Here is a 25,687-nt window from a genome sequence, read left to right on the forward strand (position 1 = left end):
CCAGAGAAGCAAACTCTGCTGCCAGATGCCACATGGACACCAAATGTTCCCCACTGGCTCCCCCCAGCCCGTGCTGCTCCGAGGGGAGGGCTCCTGCTCTCGCTTTCCTCCCTGAGCTCCCTCAGCTGTTGCAGACCCATCTGTCCCACTCTGGGCAGCTCCAGGCTTCAGACAGGGAGGACAGGTGCTGGGGGGGTGGGGGGACCCTTGGCCACCCCTGAGCTTAAGCCCTTTCCCAGCTTCCTGCATGGCTCTTTTGTTTGGGGCCATCCCTTTGTGGCTCCCCAAGAACTGAAATCTGTGGCAAAGAAATAAAAGAAATGCAGCTTTACGATTTCACTGAAAATAAAAAAAACCTCCCCCAGCCTCTGCCCCACAAAGAGCTAAGAGGGGAGGTGGAGTGAGAGCTGTTGGTGTTTCTGGGGGACAGGACATGGCCAATTTTGGAGGTGACAGCCAAGGTTTTTGTTGACAGAGCATTTGCTCCCATAGTTTATGCACATTGCTTCCCAGAGCTGCCATCCATCCATGTGGATCTGGGAGACAGGGGACACCTCCAGCTCTGGTCCCTGCTTGAAAGACACCACAGATCTCCTGAGGAGCTGCTTTATCCCCACGTGCCTGTGAGGAACAACCTGATTAACTCTTACACTGATTCATCCTTATCCATTTATCTAACACAAACCATTCCTTACTCCATTAGGCCCTTGCTCTCACTGAGTAATCCCCGGTTGTATCATGCTTTGGAATTAGCCTGCAAGGTCCTCAGGGCAGGGATCATGCCTTGGAAGGTGCCTCACAGACTTTAGGGCCATTGCTAAATTAATAAGAATGTAATAAAAGTATTAGAGCTCTACTGAGGGAAGCATTGTTATGCCCCAGAGGCAGCATATCTGGTTAACAACCCTGAAAAGAAATGCCAACAACATTAGCCTCTGCCCCTACATCCCTCCACCTAATGTAAAATTAAATAGCTACAAATTACCTATCTATTTTTCTATCTGCCTAGGCAATTAGCCCATGCTCATTACTGGACATATGGGGATACATCCAAGCTCACCAAGATGGGAGGCACGACACACAACAAGGCAAGAGGAGATGCTTTGAGGCTTCTGCTGCCTTGTAAAACACACCATTAAACCACAGCACGCTGGACCATCAGCAGAGGTCAGAAAAAACCTGCAAAGTCTGGCAGGAAAAGTGTCCAAAGAGCAAACTGAGAGCCAAGGGCAGCAAACAGGCTGTGAAAGTTTTCTCAGGGGTGTGGGCAGGACAGAGAGGAGCAGCCAGGGATGTTTATTCATATGGGAAAGGCAAACACCAAGCTATAAGCAAATGTGGCATTTATTTGCAGTTAAAGTGGTGCATACATCTCCATGAATTTGAGGTGCACCCCACTGACAGGGAGCCTGCTGCCAGTGGGGCATTGTCAAGGATAAATCCATGGAATTGCAGCCAGGGCACAGCTGAGCATCAAACAAAACACCCTGGAAGGAAATTCAGGGTGAAATTTTTCAGTCAGCAGCACAGACAGGACTCCCCTAGGCCTGAGCTGAATTTGGGAGCAGAGGAGCCCCCACACCTCCCTCCATGAGCCAAGAACTCTGCCTCTCCAGTGCTTGAATCCAGTTAAATTCAAGCCCTCTGCTCTGCTTGACAGCAATGCCATATTTTTATTCAGGGCAGGGTCAGAGGTCTGATGAAACCTCATGTTGCCAGCATAAAAGTGGAAGGAGCTTTAGGTAATCCCAAGGAAAATGAAGCCCACCTCTTTCACCCCACACCCCTCCTGGAAAGAGAGAAAATGCACACCCCACATTGGACTCTCTTGGAAGAGAAAATTTCCTGCTGTCCTCAGATGGTTAAAGCATGCAGCTTTAGTGGGCTGCAGAAGGAACAGCAATTACATACCCTTCACCTCCTGCCAGCTTGGGCTCCTTTTTTTTTAATTTTTTTTTGGGGGGGGGGGGTTGTTCTAAATCTTTAAAATGTTTTTGTTTGGTTGGGTTTTTTTCCAACCCTTCTTGTGGGAGGAAACATTCACACCCTTCATGAGAAAGGGTGGTTTAGAAGTGGAAGAAACCAAGAGAAGGGAGTTCACAGGCTGCTTCAATGTCACTTAAATAAAATAAGAGAGAAAAGGAAAGAAAAGGAAAGGAAGAAAGAGGGAGGGAGAGAGAGGAGGGAAGGAAGGAGGGAAGGAAGGGAAGGGAGGGAGGAAGGGAGGGAGGGAGGGAGGGAGGGAGGGAGGAAGGAAGGAAGGAAGGAAGGAAGGAAGGAAGGAAGGAAGGAAGGAAGGAAGGAAGGAAGGAAGGAAGGAAGGAAGGAAGGAAGGAAGGAAGGAAGGAAGGAAGGAAGGAAGGAAGGAAGGAAGGAAGGAAGGAAGGAAGGAAGGAAGGAAGGAAGGAAGGAAGGAAGGAAGGAAGGAAGGAAGGAAGGAAGGAAGGAAGGAAGGAAGGAAGGAAGGAAGGAAGGAAGGAAGGAAGGAAGGAAGGAAGGATCTTCAGTGGAGTTAGCCTGGCCATATTAAAGGAGCAGGTGTTGTACTGAGTTAATTTATCTGGGAGGGGACCTGAGCAAATCCCAGCAGCCCTGCTGAGAAAAAAGCTTTGTGTGCTGACACAAAGCCCTCCCTGCTGCAGCTCTGCTCTTGCTGTCTTCCCTTCCCTCCTCCCCAGCTTCTCCTAATTGCAGGGCTAATGTCCTCTGACAAGTGCCTCAGATGGTCTGACAACAGCCCTATCACCCATTCCCCAGCCCTGATTATTATTATTATTATTATTTTCACAGCCCGAATCCCTGCCGACCTCAGGCTGCTGCTCTTGATTATTCTCCAGCACAACCCTGTCAGCTGAGGAGCTGCAAAACCCTCCCTGTGCCACGCTGAGCACCCAATTGCTCGGCTGTGTGACACTGCTGCAATTTCTGGCATGAGGAACTGGTGCAAAGGGGGTTCCAGAGATTCCTCTTTTGAGGCTGCAGGCCCAGGAGCCACATCAAAGCTGGGTGTTTGTCTGATGTTTGCTTGGAATGGTGGTGTTGGAGGGAGGGGGCCTATCTGCCTGCCATGCCTGGAATATGTGAGTTATTGGCACAGCCTCCAGCCACACCACAAGCTGTGTGTCAATTAAAAAGGGGATCTGGAGAGCAGCAAGCCCAGGCAAGCAGAGATGGGGAGCAAGTTTATTTATGAAGTGATTAAAATAGGTAGATGGTCTTCATATGAGGTCAAGAGGAACAACCTGACAAAATATTCTGTTGATAATGAAAAGGGAATTGCATAGTCTTGGCATTTCTCACTCCCAAATCCATGCCCAAAAACCAGCATTGCCCTGAGGTCTCTGGTTTTTACACAAAAATCACAAATTTCCACCAGGACCACACCATCCACCCTTGATGCAGACCACTTTTACAAAGCCCAAAACACAGAGCAAATCTCTCCAGCAGCTCCACTGTGCTTTGAGGCTTCTCTTCTTCTGCTTGGAGGACTTTCCTCTGGGAACAGAGGCAATCGTGGCAGCAGAAGGGAAGCCAACACCTTCAGGAGCTGAGCATTAAGATGTGCCACAGCTTCTCTGCTGCTTGGCACCACAGTGAAATGGATGCTGTGGGAAGAGAGAGGGAGCAGACTCTTATCCCTGCTCCCAGTACCTCCAGAAGATGCATGGAGTGTTTCTGGAATAACCTCATATCCACAGCAGCCACGGGAGGGGACAAACAGGGTGGGAATGGGGCCCCCTGGCCATCCCCAGCTGCACACACCCCTTCATGCTGCAGGGACAGGACATTTATCATTGTGCTTTGCAGGGAGAGAAGGTGCCCATCAGGCAAGAGGAAATCATGCCCTTGCATCAAAGGATTCCTTCAATGGGAAGGAGAGAGGGAATCTGGGCAGGAAAGATTTCAGGACTAGCAAGCAGTAAAGGGCATCTCACTCAAAAAGTGCTCAGGGGTTTGATTGCACAAAGCTAAAATAAAAGGCACCCTTTTAAAGTACAGTGAAAGGAAAATCTTGTTGGGGAGGAAAAGGAGGGGCTGTGGAAAGGGATGAGAGCAGCTGGAGAGGAATTCCAGCGGGACAGATAGACAGGCAGTCACACAGCCTCTTAATTATTTAAAAAATAAACTAACACAGAAAAGGACGTCCTGGGGAGGAGGGGGAGGCAGAACCTCAGGGTACCCATCAATTATGCACAAACCAGCTCAGGGGCACTGTGAAAAAGGGTCCTGTGGGCACCATCAGGGCAATGTCACCAGGAGCTGGCCCCAGCCCAGGGCCCGTGACACAGCACAGCACCTTGGTGACCCTTGGTCACCCCTGCCTCATTGTGCTGTGTAACTCGAGTTGGTGTCCACAAGAGGAAACAAAGGAACACAAAGGCTTGGCAGTAGTTTGTGTTTCTAATGGCACTGCAGCCACGATCTCACCTGGCACTGCCCTGGCACGGCAGGACCGGGACAGCCTGGAGCCCTCCTGCTTTTTGAAACTGTGGCCACAGCAAACAGTTGGGTGTTGAATGGGAGCCAACTGCATCCAGGTTGGTGCTGCCAGACCAAGGTAAGCAAAGCTACACAGGAAATAAATCTGTCCTAACTGATCATTTCTCCTGACTGGAGCATCTCCTCCAGAGCTGCAGGTTCCAAGTTCTTAACAGGATCATGTCACACACACTGCTCCTGGGGACTACACAACATGATTTTTCTTGGCTGAACAGCCACCTACACTGCTGGATTTCAGATCTTTTTTTTTTCCAAGAGTTGCATTAACAGAAAACCACCAAAACATGACAAAGTGGAAAAAGAATTTCTTCCCAGTTTTAATATTTTTCTTATAACCTGAGCCTTGAAATGATATCCCAATATCTTTTATAAAGCTCTGGCCCAGAAAGTCTGAAGCTTAAGAGGGGAAGAACCATGTCAGGTTCAGAGTGGTAATCCTGCATCCTGTGTACACTGCTATTGTTTCTTGCTATGATGAGAAAATACAAATTATTTCCAAGAAACCAAAAGCATTAACTTGCCTCATGCACACCATCAAATAGACATTGAACAGTAAGAGTTTGGCTTACAAATGGGTGCTTCTAGAATTCCAGTTTTCATCCTTGTCCTGGTTTTAAACCACAACAAGCTTGTAAGTATGAAGACCCAAAACCTTACAAAACCTTAACCCACCCAGGTGGTCCTGATTCCTCCTATTCCTCCAGCCTTTGTTTATCCATGGACAAAATAGCTTTTCTTTGCATTGATCTACTCCTTAAATCCTACAGAAACATGCAGCTTGCAAGCAAGAGGGGTGATGTGTGTTTGATAGAAACCACCCATAGAAATGAAACCACAATTTTTACGATAAATCAGCAGATGGGCAAGCACGCAGAAACTGTATCTGCCATAATGATTTATTTAAAATAAACAAATCCAGCTGTGGAAAAATAACGACTTCTCTGCAAATGCACACACAAATTCTGCCTATTTCATTATGAACATATTAAATCTAGTCCCTCAACTCCAGCTCTTGATGATAATTAAATACACATAGATGTACTGCAGTGGATTTGCTCCTGGTAATTTGCATAGCAGAAAATAATTACTCTGGCAATTAGATACAGTGCAACGTGCTGCTCCTTTATGTGCACCACAAATTTCTTCTGATGTTTTGGCATCACCATTTAAGAAATTAATGAAGGCCCCCTTCCTATTAATAGCATGCTACAGTGGGTTCATGGTGGCTTTGCCTCATGTATTTGGAATAACTTTTGTCCTTGTTGCTAGGGCTGCTGCTGCAAACCTCTTGCTACCTTTAAATAGCCATCTCCTTTGCTGGCAGCAGTGCTTCCCATTTGTTAGCTATTAGATTGGTCATTTGTCCAATTGTGCTGCTCTTGTCCACTGATCAACCACACAGGGCCAGGGCATCCTTCAGTTCAAGGGAAATAATCAGTTTGTTCCCCTCCTGTCCAGGCTATTTGTCCTGTCATACACAGGGATGATGAGTCTCTGACCGAGGAGAAAAGACTTGAATCTCTTTAGGTGAGATTCCTCATCCCAGGCTAAGCTTTAAAGCCCCCAGGTTGAGAAAAGAAGCCCCCAGCCATCAGCAGGAGCAAAGGGAAGGATTAGGCAGAAGAGAAGCATCAGGGAAAACAAAGCCACAGAGCAGATTTGCAGGTCTGAGTTTTGTACAGCCAGAAAGCCCAGCCTTTTCTTCTCTAAAGGCATTTCCCTTTGAACATTGGTCATAAAAGCCTGTGAGAAAGCCTTCTCTCCCTCTGGAGGCTGCTGCCTGAGCTACAGCTGGTCCTGCCTGCAGCCTTCCCTGCGCTTCAACCTGAGCCTGTGCTGAGACGAGGGGATGCCTTAGGTTACTTCCAGTAGCTCCGGGTCTCCAGAGGGTATCACAGCTTCATTGTTTAAAAATGGGAGGCATATATAATAAATTTTCATTAATCAAGTCAAAAATTTTGATATTTTGAGAACCCATTTGCTGCCAGTGCACATCTAAAAGTAAAGGGAGAACAGGGAAACATAAAAGGCAAAACAGACAACAAGAAATGTGTGTGAGAGGTGAGACCATCACCATGGGGAACTTCTCTCCTCACCCAGACAGCTCCTGGTCCTGCTTCCTTACAGCCTCAGAGCATTTTCCACTGGTGCTGCCACTGCTCTTGCCCTGCTGCCCTGTGCTGTCCCAGCTCCTCTCCGCTCTTGCCCAAAGCCATTTCTCTCTCCCCTGAGCAACACCTCCTCCTTTCTGTTGCCCTTCACACTTTGATTTTGAGTGAGGCTTGGTCTACTTGCACGAGAAAAGATGGCCCAGAAGTGAGGGTGGGAGAGAGCCACGTTCAATTCTCTCTGACACCGACTCCTCCCCTAACCCTGGGCATCCTATTTCACACCTCCTTTTGTCCACCACCGCCTTCTTCAAAGTACTGCTCAGAGATATTTATGTTTTATTTATGAACATCTATTAAACATTCCAAACACTCTGAACTTGATGTTGGCCACCAGCCACTTCAAAAAAAAAAAAAAAAAAAACCCTGTCAATTTTGGCTGGACGCTTATCCTTAGGTGAAACTGCAATTCTGCCATCAGCCACAGCCAGACTCTGCCCTTCAGCAGACTGGGGCAGGTTTCACCCTCCCTTCCTAAGGGCCAGCGCTGCAGTCTGAGCCAGCCCCCAGGGCACAGAGTGGAGATGAACAGGAGAGATGCCCCAAAGCCACCTGGAGGCCAGGCAGAGCTGGAAGGGTGGGACACGGCCACCCAGCACTTCCCAGAGACCCCCAGGCTGCTGCTGCTGGGGCGTGAAAAGGAAGAGGAAAAATGCAACAAAAGGCAAGAATAAAAAGACTTCCATTCCAAAGCACAATTAGGAAGAATGCACCCCTTTTTCTCAGGGTTAGGCTTTTTTTCCTTTTTCTCTCTTTGGCCTGGCTCATGGCTGCCTGCAGATCCCTTTCGTGGTTGCCTAGCAGGGCTAGCATTCATGGCAAGCTGAGGTACACCATGGATGCTCCCTGGAAGCAGGCTGCTATTTCCTACCCAGATGTCTTTTATTTCAGTCAGTGTCATTGCTTCAAGAGCAACAATAGCACTTTATTTCCATGGCACTCATCTTTGGATAGTCTAGTAACAACCTTGCCTTACCTTCAGGTCTGTTGTACCCTCCATGAATAGCTCATACAGAATAATTCAAAACAAACCAAGAAGGCTAAACCTGTAAATCCTACCATTCTGCAGGGCCAAATGGTTGTTTTACAAAGCACAAGCACTCAGGCTACACAGTTCTGCTGAAGGGCCCTGTAACAGTCAAGAACAGCTGAAGCAATTATCAATGCCCCATCTCCTCCAAAAGGAACAAACTCCAGGGAAGGAATCAATAGGAAAACTTTACAATACAGAGCCCTTAACTCAAGACACATTTTAGGGATAAAGCCTTTAAAAGGCAGGGGATAAGATGCTAGAGTAGGACTTAGGAAAAGACTGAACTCCATCCTTGAATATCTGGCTGTGCCACGGGCCCATGGGTTCCCCCATACAAAATGTAAGATACTGATATTTGTTTCCTTAATCAAATGATTTGGACTCTGCTGACAGAACAGGCTGAATAAGAACTAAACCTCTGAGCTATTTATACCTTCCTATTATTTAACAGAATAGTTTTAATGCTGAGATGTGCCAGAGCAGACACAGGGATAAAAGCTTCTGCAAACTTCTAACCACAGGCACCACATTTGCAGGTCTCTGGCAGGAGATGATCCATCTCCTCCTGATCAGTTTTGGAATGGGATTTGTGACATGTCCACTTGTCCAGGCAGGAGAATCAGTTTGCTGATTCTCACATTCCCATGTCTCTAAAAACTGCACTTTTTACAAACTAGAAAGGGGAAATTTCTCCTGCACCTGCTGGCTACATGATGGATAGAGAGGCAGTTCAACCTCTCAAAATGAATTGTCATTAACAGAATTGGAGTGCAGGTTTCCAAAATACTGCCTGAAAGGTGGAGCTTACCCAAAGCTTTCAAATTTAGAAATTTCACCTTCACAAGCCTGTATTTCACCTGAGATGTTTGTGATTTGTCTGTGCCTTTCATCATCATACAAGCACTAACACCTCTGCCACATAAGGCACTAAGAACGGGACGTAGAGAAATATTGTGATTATAAAACTGATTTATTGTTTACTCTCACAGGGCCTGGTTGTTACTTCCACTGAATTCAATGGGAGTTTTGCCATCGACTTCAATAGGGTGGAGCAGAGCCAGGGATTTTTGTCTGTTAATTCCTTGTGGATCATTTACAGCTTTCCAAGCACCACTGCGAAAATAAACTTCAGATTTTTAAAAAACCACACGCACACACAACAAAAAAACCAACTGGAGTTAAAATGTGTATAAAGACCAAAAGAGAACCACTGGCATAATATCCCTACAGTATTTCAGAATAATTCATTATTTACTCATTAAATCAGCGAGCGACAGCTCCGTTCCTCAGGATCAGCAGCGTGTGCGTTTCTCACGCTGGCAATCAAATCACTCACAAGCCATGTGCATAATTTGCTCTTGAATATATATAAACTTTAGATATAATGAGTTGGGCACAGAGACATGGCCAAAAGTGAGCTGGATAAGTGACAGTGCTCTGAAGGAGCCAAGCAAAGACATCCAAAGCAAAGGAGGGAAAGTCTCCTCTGGGTACCTTTCTGGTGTGGTTCAACTGACCAGCTCTAAAATGCCCAAGGTCCTGGTAAAGGACAGAAAGCTGCAAAAAACAACCAGCCACATTAAACAGATAAACAGGGAGCCAAAAAAAGGGAAAAAAGTTGAAAACTCATGCACCCCTTATTTCTTTCACCTTTAAGGTGCCTCTCCAATCTTAAGTGACAAAACTCAACGTTAGGATTGAATTTGTGCATTTTGCACACTGTTGTCACGTGTTTTCAGACAGAGCTCATCTGAAACTAAATAATTTGCTCACAGAAGCATGGGAAAAGTCACTCTTTTCCAAATTTCCACCAAAGAGTCAAAAACTACAGCCCTGGACTAAAATGGGGCAATGGTCCTGGATGAACCTCCACCATCTTTCTGAACTAATTCTCATGTCAACTGCTTGGGAAAAGTAGGACTAAGACAAAGGGGAGCTGAAAGCCTGGGGCTTGAATGGAAACTATAAAAGGAACAAAAGTAGCAGCAACAAAACTCCAAGGACTCCTTTGGCACCCAAGGAGGGAGCTTAAAATACAGCCAGCATCTCTCAGCCTTTTTTCCCTATCTTGGTCTAAAAAAAAAAAAAAAAAGAAAAAAAAAAAAAAAAGAAAGAAAAGAGACAGCTCTTCCAAACAATCTCTTTCTGTGTAAGCTGTTGCCAGAGCCTGAGAGAATAAGCCAGGGTTTCTGTGCCAGCCCATTCACATGGCCAGGTGAAAAGAAACTCATTCCTTTAGAGCCTGTGCTGCCCCACACACAACATCTTCTGAGAAAGTGGGATGGGAAACACCAAAAAGGGGAGAAGAGAACAGCCGAGGCCTTCAGGTTAGAAGGGCAGCCCGTTCCCACCAGGGAGTCCCTCTTTCACTCGCAGACAACTGCTGCATTTGACATTTCAATGGGAACTGAGGCAGAGCAGGAGGGAGGGCACGGAGGAGGGGGCGGCGGGAGAGCGCATAAAGGGACCGGAGTGAGAAAGGCAACGAGACAAAAATTCTGCATTTTCTCTTTCATTTCTGCTTTCAGGGCATTTCTTCTATAACATGACAGCCAGGAGAAAGAGGAGAGTTTGTTTTAAAATCACACAGATAGGCAGAGAGGGTTGGTCCTGGTAAAAACTTCTTCAAGATGAATCAATTTTATGGGGCTTACAGAGCAAAAATTTTTTCTTTTTTTTTTTTTTTTTTTTCTTTTGGTCATCCCTTTTTTTGTTTGTGTTTTCAATGAGAAGGAAAAAGGATTTACATAAAACAAACAAAAAGAATGAATAGCAGCAAACCCTGCCATGGGCACCAACAGTGGATGCTTTTAGAAGAGTTACATGAATATAGTTTCAGTGTTCAGCATTGTCTGAGGGTTCAACACAGACACATTCATCCTGGGAAGTAATTCTGGGGTCCTGATCACTCCATACAAACCCCTCAATGAGAGCTGCATGCTTTTTTAAATCTGCTTTAGAGAAACTTTCATCCAAACACATCAGAGTAATTCTGTACAGGCTTCAAAGCAGCCCTGTGCCATGAAAGGGTATTATCTCCATTTTACAGAACAGGAAACTGAGGCCCAGAGGGAATCACGCAGGCAGCATCCAGAAATGAATCACTGGCAAGGCCTGGAATAAAACTGGTTCCCTGGAGCACCACGCTCATCTGCACTGAGTGCAGCAGTGGCCTTGGCCAAGGAAGAGTCTCTCTGCTGGGTTTTGTGTCAAGCCCAAATATGCAAACCAAAAACAATACAAGCGAGGCTCAAACCAAAACAAGGCTTTCACATCTACAATCAGTGGATGTGGATTCACAGAGAACACCAGTGCATGTGTTAGAAAGAACAGAGGAACCTTTCAGGATCTGGAGAGGGGATACCTGAATGGCCAGGGTGTCACAGTGGTCACAGGGATCTCAGGATGAGGGAAGAGATGAGGATCTGACTCCATGTTGCAGAAGGCTTGATTTATTATTTTATGAGATATATTACATTAAAACTATACTAAAAGAACAGAAGAAAGGATTTCCTCAGAAGGCTAGCTAAGAATAGAAAAAGAAGGAATGATAACAAAAGCTTCTGTCTCAGACAGAGTGTCCAAGCCAGCTGACTGTGACTGGCCATTAATTAGAAACAACCACATGAGCCCAATCCCAGATGCACCTGTTGCATTCCACAGCAGCAGATAACCATTGGTTACATTTTGTTCCTGAGGCCTCTCAGCTTCTCAGGAAGAAAAAATCCTAAGGAAAGGATTTTTCATAAAAGATGTCTGTGACAGCCAGGGAGGGAAAATGACAGAGGAGAGCCCAGGAACAGCTTCTCTGATGGGAAACTCAGGGAGGTTAGGGCTGTCCTCAGGACAGTGAGGTGAAACTGGGGTTCTGCTTCCACAAATCCCAATGGGAAATGAGAGATTACATCCACAGTTCATAGATCACAGAAAGTGGTCTGGGTTTGAAGTGACCTTCAAGATCATCTTGTTCCAACCTCTCTGCCATGGGCAGAGGCACTTTCCACTATCCCAGGTTGCTCCAGCCCCCATCCACCCTGATTGCTTTTCTCTGTCAGAATTCCCATGGATTCCACTTATGGTCAGTGAGGGAGGCAAGAAAACCCCAGAGTTTGCAGGATTAGCACCATGCTCAGCACTCAGCAATGCTGTGCAGCAGCCAGGGGTGTGTTTTATTCGCCTGGCACAAGGGTCACACGCAGCAGAGGATCTCCAAAAAGCCACAAAGCCCTCAGTGTCGGGGCTATAACTCAGAAGTGAGGATTAAGAGGTTAAAATGCTTTGTGTTCAGCTGTAATCAGTCTAGAGAGAGTTCAGCATCACTTACCCTTTTGTGTGTCAAAAATAGCCAATCTTTGATCCTTCTTGACTGCTGTGACTCAATATTACTTCCTTTCTGTCTCTGCTCCCCTCTAGACACACGGCAGTGGGTTCCTGTTAAAGGGCCAGCTTGCACTGGGGCAGGTTTGGGGGTGATGGAACAAAGCCATGGGTGCTTCTCAGCCACCCTGGTCAGTGTGGGATGTGTCACATCTCAGTGAGCAAGGGCAACCTGGACCTTCTTCCTCATGGCTCTACCCATGGCTCTCCAACCTCTGCAGTGGCCATTTTCACTTTCATGCATCACAAGCATCCATAAAAATAATCCATAAGGTCCATCAGGAGGCATGGAGAGAACTTGACAAGTTATTTTGGAGCAGTTTGAGGGTTTTGTTTCAAGGCAGAAGACTCCCTACAAACACCTCTGAACTGCATGTCTCTATTTTCCATCTGCAAAACAGAAAAAGAAAAAAAAATTCCCACAGAAGCTACCCACATTGAAACCCTGTGGGGAAAACAAAGCTGCAAAGCACCAGTAAGAGGTTAAATTTCTCCCTGGTGCCTCACCACCAGCTGTCAGGGAGAAGACAGCAGGAGATAGGAAAAAATGAAAGTCCTTCTCTAGCTATAAATAAAGTTTCCCATATCATTATTGCAGTTTATAAGGCAAGTTAGGAAAGTTTCCTATCTCACAGCACATCCCCTCCCCAGAAGAAGTAAATAATTGAGTGAGAACAGAGCAGAGCCACCGAGGGTCTCTCAATTCAGGTGATGAGGACAAGCCCAGAGGACAAATCCATCCAGCTCTTACCAGGTGGGGCTGAAGCCACTTTTCTGTGCCCAGCACTGAGAGGTTTCAGTGCTCTGTTCTGTAACACACACTCAGACACCAGATATCCATGGGGTAAGGCTGAGTAATGTGCTGGCTGCTATCTGCCTCGCTGAAAGGGTGATAAGAGCCAGCCAGAGATAGTCCTGCTTCCCAAATTAGATAGCTAAATGATCAGGCCCTTAGAAAAGTAACACCACCAGCCCTTCCCCACCATTGCCTTTCCACTCACAGATAAATACTGAGCATTGCTAAGGCAATGTTAACTGCAGCCTCAGCCCCCAGTCTTTAAAAAGTCATGACTCAAGATAATGAAATTGGTTTAGATTTAATGTGACTTTTTCCATTAAAAAGCTCATTTGAATGAGCTTTGGGGTTTTTTTCTCCTCGCTGCTGGACTAGAAATGGGTTTTAAAACTGAAAACGTGATCAAGAGGCAAGTTGCTGTTCCTGCAGCTGTTGGGCTTCAGAGAAATATTTCCATTTGCAGGAAAGGTACAACTTATTCCCAGCCAAGAGATGTGGCGACAACGAGTCTCTGTCAAAAGCATTCCTCAGGCTAAGTGAGCTGCCTTCTCTGCCCCCAGCTCAAGCCAAGTTTTTAAGCCCTAGTTCATATATATATATATATATTCCCCCCAAAATAACTGCCTCAGAGACACACAAGTGTGTCAGCTCAAAGCACTGCTCGATGATAAATTTGCTTTGCTGCAGCAGTTGATGCACATATTCATATTCACACCCACAGCTTGGGGGTCCCTTCCAGCTCAGGATATTCTGTGGTTCTGGCCAATGATTTCTGGCAGGGCAGGTGCCTGTGTGGGCACTGAGGAGAGGCAAGGACACCTGCACCCATCACTGCTGGCTGATCCAGGGCACCACAACCAAGGTCCTGAGATGTTTGGCTGCTAATTTGAAATTCCTTCCTGTGCTGCAGTTGGGCTTTGTCCTAGAAACAATCAGGGAGGGACCCTCGGATGGTTCAGGCTGTTTGAAATCTTGTTTGTGTCCAAGGTCCTGTCCCCACTGACCTCTTCCACAGCAAGGAACATAGACATGCCTCACTGAAATAGGGCGAAGGGTGTGTTTGGGGGAAAAAAAAAAGGAAAAAAAAGGAAAAAAGAAAAAAAAGGAAAAAAAGCAAAAAAAAAGGAAAAAAAAGGAAAAAAAAGGAAAAAAAAAGGAAAAAAAAAGGAAAAAAAAGGAAAAAAAAGGAAAAAAAAGGAAAAAAAAGGAAAAAAAAGGAAAAAAAAGGAAAAAAAAGGAAAAAAAAGGAAAAAAAAGGAAAAAAAAGGAAAAAAAAGGAAAAAAAGGAAAAAAAAGGAAAAAAAAAGGAAAAAAAGGAAAAAAAAAGGAAAAAAAAAGGAAAAAAAAGAAAAAAGGAAAAAAAGGAAAAAAAAGGAAAAAAAGGTAAAAAAAAAAAGGAAAAAAAAAAGAAAAAAAAAGGAAAAAATAAAAAGGAAAAAAAAAAAGGAAAATGTCACCCCCACACATCCAATTTGAAAATCATTAAGGATTTGACAATAAAAAAACCCTGGATGTGGAGTTCTTGTGACACTCATCAGCTTTACCTGCCCAGGATATAAAATACTGTAGATGCACAACTCCTAAAAGCAATGAGATGAAAGATCTAGGGTTCATCACTCACTGAGGACCACGTTGATCACAAAGCTGAGATCAGACTTCAGCCAACCCTTCCTGTGGGCACAGGAACATTCATGCACTGCACCAGTGCTGGTACCAGCAGCTCCTGGAGCAAGGACCATTTTTGCACAGCTCTCAACACCAGCTGAGCACCGTTCAATCTCCCATCCCAAAAGGAAAGCTCAGGTTTGCCAGGTTAGTTCTGGGCAGTGCTGCACCATTGGGAGCCCTGTGAGCTGCAAGCACTGAATTTGGAGCCCTCTCTACCTGTGGCTCCTTATTCACACACTGAGAAATCAAAGAGTGGGGAAAAAAAAAAAAAAAAAAAAAAAAAAGAGAAAAAATTTTAAATAAAAATGTAAAGAAGTCACCTATAAGATGTACATGGGTACCTTGCCTGCTTGCTCCTACAAGTAGCAATATTTTCAACTGAACTTAAAGCAGATGAAAGCCCTGAAGGGTAAAGCCTGCTAACTTTGCCTCCCACCTACCCACCAGCTCCAGAAATAAATCTTGTGGGTTTGGAAACAGCTCTTTCCCCACCTCTAACCACAGCCTTGACAGTCCCCGCCAAGCCTCTCTATTTCATTAGTTTCTGGATCTCTCACACACACACAAGTATTCACACATGCTCCCAGAGCTGCCCACTTCCAAAGCTGACAGGTAGAATGATTCCCTCCCTCTCCAGCCCTCCTAATGCCTCCCTTGGGTTCCCATGGAGCGCAAACATCACTGCTCAATATGAACTTCGTGCAGTGGCACCGGGAGCCTTCCCTTGGAGCATCTGTGTCTCACAGCTCAGCCTCCACACTGCCCCCCATTCCACTGCCAGCACCCACAGGCAGCCTGCAACCTCCAGCCCAACTTCAAATCATTACACCAATTGCCCTCTGCCATTTAAAGATAATTTTCTCAGGGAATAGTTCGAAATTGGATGGTGATTTTTTTTTTTTAACGGTATTTTTTCTAGAGCCCGTTTTGTTTTTTTCTCTTTGCAGCTTTCTCAGAAGTTATCGGTAATTCAAGACCAAATTCTTTCAATATCATCAAAACAGAAGCAGCATCTTTCTCAGAAGTTATTGGTAATTCAAGACCAAATTCTTTCAATATCATCAAAACTTCCAGACCAACTTTAAATCATTACACCAATTGCCCTCTGCAATCTTAAAGATAATTTTCTTAAAGATAAGAATTATCTTAAAGATAATTTTCTCAGGGAATAGTTTGAAATTGGATGGTGATTTTTTTTTTTAACGGTATTTTTTTCTAGAGCCCGTTTTGTTTTTTTCTCTTGGCAGCTTTCTCAGAAATTATCGGTAATTCAAGACCAAATTCTTTCAATATCATCAAAACAGAAACAGCAGCTTTCTCAGAAGTTATCGGTAATTCAAGACCAAATTCTTTCAATATCATCAAAACAGAGTCATGATATATGGGTTATTAAGAGCTTTGCAATATTTACCATCTTAAATCTTCACTGCTGGAGGCTTGTGATAGCTCCACAGTCTCTGCATTTCTTTTCATTTTATTTTTTGGAACAAAAGTGAATTTCATGGTGAATTTTCAAAAGTGAATTTACCCTTCACAGAAGCGTTGTCTTCAAAAGCTGCTGTTGTTTATGAAAATCCAAATGAAGATCCATGCCACCTGCAAGGAACAGCAATGATTTTAATTGGATTGGAGGAACTATCAAGAGATAAACAAGCAACAAAAATAATTAGTATCAGCAGCTCCTTTTTTCAAACTGGGACTTGCAATACTTGCTCCTGAGTTCAGGACACAAACAAGGTCTCCCTGAAGACCTTTTGAACCTTGGGATCTTAAAAATCAAAGAATCAGCAGAGAGACAGAAGAAACTGCCCAAGAATTAGACTTAACCAGAGAAAATGGAAATAATAAATAAATCTGACTTCTGCTGGCTGTGGGTTACTCAGAAAACAGCAGGAACAAATTAAGATTTATTGTGTTAATGTACAGAAAATTTCTTCAGCCTGATATTTTGCAATAGAGTGAATTAACAAACAGAATTAATTGACTAATTAATAACAAAATAAACTAACTTCAAATTGCTTGGATTAATGATAGTGTTGAGCAGCAATTGTATTTGTTTTCCTATCTTAAAGGTGCAGATAATAAAAACAAAGTATGCAAACCCAAGTGCTTAAACCTGGGCTCCTGAGGATATATTTGGGAACCCAAAGTCCTTATTTTAATTTTCAAAATGTTCTTAACAGCTCAGCAGCTTTGAAAACCAGACCATACTGTTTGCAGCCAACCAGGAATTTTTGAAGTTCATGATGTAAAAGGACATGACAAAAAGCACTGAAAATGAACAGCTAAAATATCAAAGCACCCACTGACTTCCCAACTGATTTCTTTCAGCAGTTGAAATCTGTTGGTTGCAGATTGAACAGGGAGTCAAGAATTCGCATTTCTATTTCCAGCTCTGTCAGCAATGATGTTTGGCAGTGTTTCTTCTGGGAAAGATCATCTTCAAATCCTTCCATAGTGGATATCAATTGGCCAGTGCTGGTTTGTGGCAGTGCAGCCTTTGCATTAACAATCATAGAATCATTTAGGCTGGAAAAGACCTCCAGGATCACCGAGTCCACCCAGCTCTCACCACTCACACTCCCAAGCACCACCCCTGCATGGGTTTCACACACTGCCAGGGATGGGGATTGCCCCAGCTCACCCTAAGGTAAAGGCAGAACCAACCTCAGGAGCTCAGAGCATGGACTGGGTGTGGGGACAGGTGTCACAGACATCTTTCATGGAACATCCTTTCCTTAGGATCTTTCCTCCTGAAAAGCTGAGAGGCCTCAGGAACAAAATGTAACCAATGGTTATCTGCTGCTGTGGAATGCAACAGGGGGATCTGGGATTGGGCTCATGTGGTTGTTTCTAATTAATGGCCAATCACAGTCCAGCTGGCTTGGACACTGTCTGAGCCACAAACCTTTGTTATCATTCTTTCTTATTCTGTTCTTAGCTAACCTTCTGATTAAATCCTTTCTTCTATTCTTTTAGTATAGTTTTAATGCAATATATATCATAAAATAATAAATCAAGCCTTCTGCAACATGGAGTCAGATCCTCATCTCTTCCCTCACCCTGAGACCCCTGTGACCACAGTCACACACAGGAATTTTCCAGTCCCACCACCCCAAAGCTTGGCCATAGGGGGTTTTTATAGCCCACCTGTGCTCCTGCTGCCAGCATCCTCTCTCAGACTCTAAACCAGCACCTTGGTGACTGCACCAGACCATTTAGGATACAAGCAGGTCTAATAAAACCAGCTGCTACTGCTGTAGTAGGTAGCTATGAATTTATATTCTTCCTCTGCATAAAATGCACGACCCTTCTCCAAGAATATGGAAGCACTTTTGCTCCCCCAGACAAATACCTAAAGCTAGTCAAAGGTGCAGGAATGCATACATTTATCCCAGCTGTGGGCTGTATCTGCACATTAAACACCATTTGTTCTGGGCCTGACAGAAAAGTGAGCTGGAGAAAAACGTGTCAAAGACAAGAAAAAACCCAAACCAGTCAGGCAATGGCTAGTAGCTAAAAGCTGATTCCCAGCACAGGTGTTTTATTTCCCCTCAGGGCCAGCTCTTGCTCAGTGTACCCCTCTCCCCAGATGCAGCAGGATGGATGATGCACAGACTGGAGCTCCCCTTCCTTTCCCCCTCCTCCTGCTAGCAGAGGCAGAGCAGCCACAAAGCCACTTTCCTCCACCACACCTCACTGCTTTCCCCCATCCCAGCTCTATAATGGTGCTTAAAACACCCCCCCAGAAGATGCTTTTCAGTGGGCAGTGATGGACACATGCAGGACACTGCAATTAGCAGCTGACTCCCCACCAAGGGTAATGAATGAAGGAGAAAAAGAAGAAGAAGAAGAAAAAAAAATCCTTGTCCTATGTGTCTGAAAGGTTGGAGAAGGTACAATTTGTACAGACACAAAGGGAGCCACAGCTGGATCCAACGTGTCTGTACTCATCCCTTTCTTGTAAGCACCAGGGGAGCAGAAACCTTTCTGCAGGCTGGTCCCCACCCCCCAGCACAGGTTTTTCCTTCCCTCTTTGCTGCAGTCACACCTTGGCCACCCTATTATGTGATGCTCAGCCCCACCAAACTGGGATGAGCTGCTGCCATGCCTCCACAGAGGCTCTGGAGCACATCCTTCCCTTTTCTGAAGGGAGAGACACAGCCACGCAGTGATTTGGAAAAGCAGAGGCACCCAAAAAAAAACCATCTAACTGCTTTTGGTTAGTAATGTGGAAACAGGAGCCTGGCCAGCTCTTACAAAATCCACTTTTGACACTGATCTCCCAAACAGGAACGGACTTGTTCTGGCTGTCTCTACGTGTACACACACCCACACGCACAGATGGGAGAGCAGAGCTCAGCTGCACTAACCCAGCCTCCATCCATCACCCACCACTGCAGCTGGCACAGAGCCCTCTCTGCATAACTCCTGGGAGGCCAAACTGCTGCTCCTGCCACCAGCCTGGGGTGGGACCTGTCCCCATGGCTGGCAAAGGCACCAGGAAAAGCAGGGAGGAAGGGGTGAGATCTGCATCCATCCAGCCAGGCAGATGAATGGATTGCCCTTCTGGAGAGCTCTGAGTGCTCCAAGTGCAAATCCTTCAGAGTTTGTGACAATAATTCCCCCCCCCCCTCCTATTAATAAAATATAATAGCAACTCTGAGAATAATGGCCTATTATCTGAAGGCTTAAATGACAGAGCCATCAAAAGGAAGGTGAAATATAGGGCTGGGGAATCAGCTTGGGTGGGGAGTTACAACATCCCTGCGTGGCACGTGGGCAGAGCACGACAGATTTAGTGGTTTCTCAGAGAAAAAAACAGCACAAAACATCAGTGTCTTATAATTTAAACTCTATCAAGTGCACATTTTGAAATTGTTCTCCGTGCACATATGTCAGTTGTTTGCTCAGCTCAGAGAAATGCCCGTGACCTGCCATCCAAGCCTGTGGAATAATCAGGTTGGATGGATCCAACTCCTGCCCCTCCTGCACTGCAGCTGTCACGAGGTTTGCAGGATCTGCCACCTGGAAACCATGGCACAGGTGGCAGCAAGGACAGCAAGGATCATGGAGCACAGTTTGGTCTCTGCCACTGCTAGAGCAGGTGCAAAATGCTGTTTTTAAAGATTTTTGCCTCCTAGAAATTGATAGAAAACTAAATTCAGCTTAAAAGGTTAAGTTCACTTAGAGGCTTAAAATCAACCAGAACTTAAAAGTCTGAAAGTTTTGAGACCAAAAATTATGTCTGACCTTTTTTTTTTGCCATTGAGGGGGTGGAAGTTTGGAACTAAACTATGACTAGTCTACATTTTACTTTCCATTTTTTGCTACTTTTGCAAGAATTTGAAATTTAAGAAATGTTGTCCAAAAAGTTAATCCTTTTACCCTTTTCCTTTTTCTTCTAAGGATGTCATCATTCTTTCTTCTCCTCTTATCTTTTGTCTGCCTCTCCTTTTCACTCATCCAAAGGTTGAATTCTCTAGAACACTTGCTCAGTTACACAAAAAAGCCAAAAAAAAACCCCAACAGATCCTTCCTTGCATCCAGTCTCTAATGCAAAAACTGCTTATGGCTTAATGATGCTCTTTCATGCTTCATTAGCTTTTATCAGTGTGGAAATCAGGTTTCAGAGCTGTCACTGCAGTTGGGTACAGGAGAGCAGGGTGTGTTCCTGGTTTCCTCAGTGTCTAAATTTCCTCCAAGCTGGGCTCTTTGCCATTGATTTTGGAGGTGTCAGAAACATCACCCACGGAGATTCTCAGTGATAGGAGGCTGCTGATTTTCTGACCCAGCCCCCAATTAGCAGCTGCCTGATAACTGTTGACATTGGAGAGCTATGAAGCAAATTGGGGAACCTTGATCCAATGAACCATAAAAATAAATAATAACCATAAAACTACATCTGTGCTGTGAAACCTCCCAGGGCGACTGCCATAACAACCATGGTGACTTGGGACTCTACCTGGAAGGGAGAGCTCTGCACCTTGATAGGGACCAGAAGCTTTTTGGCCATCTCTGTGGGAGGGTGAGGGGCTGAGCACCCCATTATCCTGCCTGGCCCCAAGAATAACCCAAATCAGGGCTGGGATGCTGTGGGTGGATCAGCCATTGTATCTCTGCCCATGGGGTTTTTCATAAAAGCAGGTTTTAAGCCTTTCTGCAAAGTTCCAGGAATCCTCTCCTCAAGCCTGAAATGAGCTATTAAATGTGGTGGCAAATCCAGGGAATATCTCTGCATTTTCTTTGAGCACATCTCTGAAACAAAACATGACCCCACACAAAGAGATTTTCTTGCTTTGATTCACCTTTCCCATCACCTTATCTTCCCTATTGCTTTTGCATGCATAAACTATTAAAAAAAGAACATATCTACCAAAATAATTTTCACATCAGAACTTCCTGAGTTATAATTGCCTTTTCCCAGAAAAGCAGACTGTGACAACTCACTTGAGTCGATCTCTGCTTGTAAAACCAATCTTGATCTTTGCCAGCCCCTGGCTGTGGCTGGTTCTTAATCAGCCACCAGGCAGGGAGCAACTCAACACTCATCTAAAATCTTCAGTGCTGACTAACATGGAAATCTGGTCTTTTCTTTCCATCTCTGAGGCCAATCCTGTGCAAGTTGGTGGCGACCAGAAAGGCTTTCAGGGGCTTATTTAGGGTCCAGTCCTCCACACCCCTAACAAATTCCCATTGCTTTGAACTGCAGAGGAAAAGCCTGAAAGTTCTCCTAGTGCTGCTCTAGCTTGTACAAAAGGGAAATTTTAATGATTTCACTGCCTCTACACCAAGCTTAACAGACCAGAAGTTGCAAGGAGCTGTGAGATTCTAGGCAGAAGCTGACAGAGTATGAAGCTGTCATCCACAAACAGCCTATTGATGTTTTCTCCAGAGCAGCCAAATTAATACAATACCAAGTCCTTGCCCATGTTCTACGTAATTAATTCAACACTGAGATGACATTTCATTTAATCAAGACATATCATACCTTCTCTTTCAGCTGAAAGAAACACTGAGGTTATAATGAAAACTGGTCAATATATCAGCTATCAGCAATTTTCCTCTGTATTTCTGCTGGTCCCTAAAAGCCAAAAAAGAGCTGATGCTTTTCCTTCTTGATGTCCTTACTCCTCATTTGATACTCCTATTGATACAGCATTCAAACAGGCAGGGAGCTTCTCAGAATAGAGGAGCTTTTCATTTTTGTTACATTTCTTCACAGCAGAATTGGCTACATTCTTCCCCCACAACTAAAAGTGTCTTTTCATGTAAATAAAAAATAGAATTTTCACAGGAGAGCTGACCATCTGGTCCTGCATCCTGACTCTGATGGGGATCAGCCCCAGATGTTTCAGGGAAGCTTTGTTCCCAATCCCTTTCTGTAACAAACCAGTTTGCATCCCAAAACAGGAGGGCTTTCCCTCCTCTTTGACGTTTAAAAGGGAATTTGCAGCTTTCCAAATGGTTGGGGTTTTTTTTGCATTTTACAAATAATTTTACAAATAATTCCTAAATATTTAGCACTGTGCTCCCAGAAGGGCACTGCAGTGAACAAGGGTCAGCCAGCTTTAGTGGATAGCAAAAGAGCTGACTCTTTGGCACCCCCAAAGTTTTTCCAGCCTCCTGGAAATATTTAACAAAAGCTTCATGCTAGAGCAGATACATCAATATTTGCCACATCTCAGCCAAGTCTTGATAAGTTCATGTGCCTTCATGTCACACGTGGAACACCCCAGCCCATTTCCCAAATGAACAAATTTGTTGCTGGAATTGCCATTCTTGTCCCCTGATGAGGGAAGGAACTGGAACACTGCAAACTTGCAACTTTGCTTTGTGTAAATCAAATCACAGCTGCAAAATTTGGGAACAGAAAGAAAGTGAAGATGGGAAAAAAAAAAAAACAAACAACAAAAAAAAAACCCAAAAAAAATCCCCAAAAACTTCCCACCACACACATCCAAAATATAAATATTCCTGCTGGCCTCCTCCCACTAGTAAAGTCACTCTCACATCAAACCTGTCATCAGCTTGAGCATTTAAAGAAAAGCACTGCTGGGGTTGGCCTAACAAATCTGTCCCCAGCACCAATTTACAAGTAACCCCTCTATATTAATTATTCCTAAGTATGCCACAATGACACATTAAATTTGCATGCTGAAACCTAGTTAAAGCCTGAACAAGCCAAGACCTCTGAGAAAGCACTGCACAGAAGAGAAATGTATTGTTTTAAATAACTACCTACTGCTGAGCAAGGGCACAGAACATATTTGGAAGCAGTAAAACCGCTGGAGAGAAAAGCAAGGATGTTTTGAAAACAATACATTTGGGTCCTGCTAACAGTGGAGCAAATGAACAAACATCCATTGAGGTTGCTGTGAGGTGGCTGCATGCAGATATTTGCACAGCCTGGTGGTCCCTGGAGGGGGGAGCTCTCTCTGCCTTGGTCTCAGCAAACCTGTGCAAAATGCAGGGAGCAGGAACCATCCCAGCCCCCCAGAGGCTTCCCAAAGCTCAGTGAAGCTCTGAATCAAGTGAGCAAGGGCTGGCCCTGTTTGGCTTTGCACGGACCTGGGACCGTGCTCACAGGGGTCTCAGGCTGAGGGAAGAGATGAGGATCTGACTCCATGTTGCAGAAGGCTGATTTATTATTTTATGAGATATATTACATTAAAACTACACTAAAAGAATAGAAGAAAGAACTTTCTCAGAAGGCTGGCTAAGAAAAGAATAAGAAGGAATGGTAACAAAGGTTTGTGGCTCAGACTCTGTCCGAACCAGTTGGGCTGTGATTGGCCATTAATTAGAAACAACCACATGAGCCCAATCCCAGATCCCCCTGTTGCATTCCACAGCAGCAGATAACCATTGGTTACATTTTGTTCCTGAGGCCTCTCAGCTTCTCAGGAGGAAAAAGCCTAAGGAAAGGATTTTTCATTAAGGATGTCTGTGACACAGACCTTCCCACAGTGCTCCAGGATGATTTTACCTCATAGCAGACACCATCAATGCTAAGCAAATCACTTGCATAATTATGTGTGCTTGCACAGTGCCATCCATTGCAGCTGAGGTCACTTGCTTATCATCATTATCCCAATTTTTTCATCAATGGAAGCTTGTGTTTTTATTTGTGATTCATTTTGAGGCAGTTGTTAAATACAGTGCCATGCTAGGTGTATTTTTAACACTTGCTTTATTGCCTCAACATGTTTCAGACAGGGTGGGAAAGGTGTCTGCCTGCCTTCACCCTTCCCATCACATGGGATGTTGTTATTAATTATAACTTCTGTGTCATATTAATCACGTGATATTATTATTTATAAAGCAGTCCTCCACATACCAGTTATAAAAGGATCAAATCTTATCATGCCCTGATGAATCAGAGTTCAGTATATTTTAGGTTCCCCATAATCAGCTGGCAGAGGCTTGCTTCTAAGCAAGATGCTGTTTATTTTTAGGTTAGTCATGAACAAACACCAGGAGTCCATAGGAGAAATAAAGAGCCACTTCTCTGGGAAACAGAGTGATCCTGGAAACAGCAGTGTGGGCACAACACCTGCTCACCACATCACACCATCCAGCCAAAAAATGGAATTCCATTCAAGTTTGGCCTCACTGCCCACCCCCCTTTGGGCATGGTGTCACCAAGATTCTTCCTCAGGGCACAAAATCAGGCTCATAGATTGTAGCTACAGAAGAAAAGGCTGGCAGGGAATGGAGAGGATCCATGGTCTGTATTCCATGAGGTGATCTCTGAGAGGAGCTGATGGGCTGATCCACCACTGGGTAGAGCTTTACACAAGCCACAACAATTTGGGAAGAAGGTGAGGGAGGAAAGAACCACAGATGCCACTTTGTCAGCCTCAAAAACCACAGTGTGAAAAGCTGAAGTGTGACAGGGAGGGGACACTGAGGAGCTGCACACTTGGCTCCCAAAGCAGCAGTCACTGCAAAATATGTGAGGCTGCAGCTCAATGTCCCCAAACCTCCAGGGACTGCACAGGGCACAAAGCCTTTGACCTGCAGGTCACTGCCTCCAGACCCAGACAGATTTTGTGAATGATCCAGAGTGATTCCCACCTGTGTCTTTAAGTAAAATAAATAGGAAATTACACTCTTAGCTGACAACAGCCACCCTCCAGTGCTCAGCTGCAGGGTTTCCAGCAGCAGCCCTGCACCTTGGAGAAGAGCAGATCCTGCAGTCCAAGTGAGACACAGTGGAGTCACCAAACCCAGCTCTCTGTCAGCAGCCACAGCCATGAAATACTTCCCTGCAACCAGCCCTGGTATCTACAGGAGTCTGAAATCCATCATTAAAATCATAATTGAAATAAATCCAGGGAAAGAGCCCATTTAGTCAAGCTGGAGCAGGACTGGGAAGGTCCTTCCTCCTGGGAATGGGATGTTTGCACACTCCCAGCCCACAGCACATCAGCCTTTATCCTGCAACATCACCAGGTCAGATCCTCCAGCACCTGCCTGAATGAATCATTGCAGTTGGAAAAGCCCTTTAACATCATTAAGTCCAATCTTTAAAAAGGGAGGTAAGGTAATAGCCATGTCCCAGGAACCTGGCTCCTCCAAGAGCATCCTAAATTTAGGGCTTCTTGCAATAATCATGTCCATCACAGCTACTCTGGAACCTCTTGCTGCTCCCAGCAGCCCATGACTCATCCCTCAGAGAAAGACACACACAATTAGGAGCATCTGTCAGTAAAGCCACTGAAAATGACTCCCACAGCCCTCAGCACACACACTCTGGTCCAGAGCTTTGGCAGCTCTGGAGTGTTTGGGAATTACCCCCAGCAGGCTCCCCCCAGCTTGTTTATCCATAGGAACATTTAATAAGGAGCCTGTTAAAAAGGCCACAGTCACAGAGCACTCCTTGTCTGTCAGGCAATCAGGTTGGATTATGGTGTTGATCATTAATTATTGGGGAGGAGAGGGGGGAAGAAGGGCTGGCTTAAATTAAAAGCAAAACCAGAGCTCATTAGGTACACAATAAACATGGAATAAAGACAAAGGCACACAGCTCCCCCCTGTAACCATACCTGGCACCAAGGGATCAGGGCTCCCCTGCCAATTCACAGTGCTGCTGTCTTGGAAAAGTATTCCAAATTCAATTGCTTGAGAAATTTATCCACC

This window comes from Agelaius phoeniceus, chromosome 13, assembly GCF_051311805.1.
Source record: "Agelaius phoeniceus isolate bAgePho1 chromosome 13, bAgePho1.hap1, whole genome shotgun sequence".
Classification (NCBI taxonomy): domain Eukaryota; kingdom Metazoa; phylum Chordata; class Aves; order Passeriformes; family Icteridae; genus Agelaius; species Agelaius phoeniceus.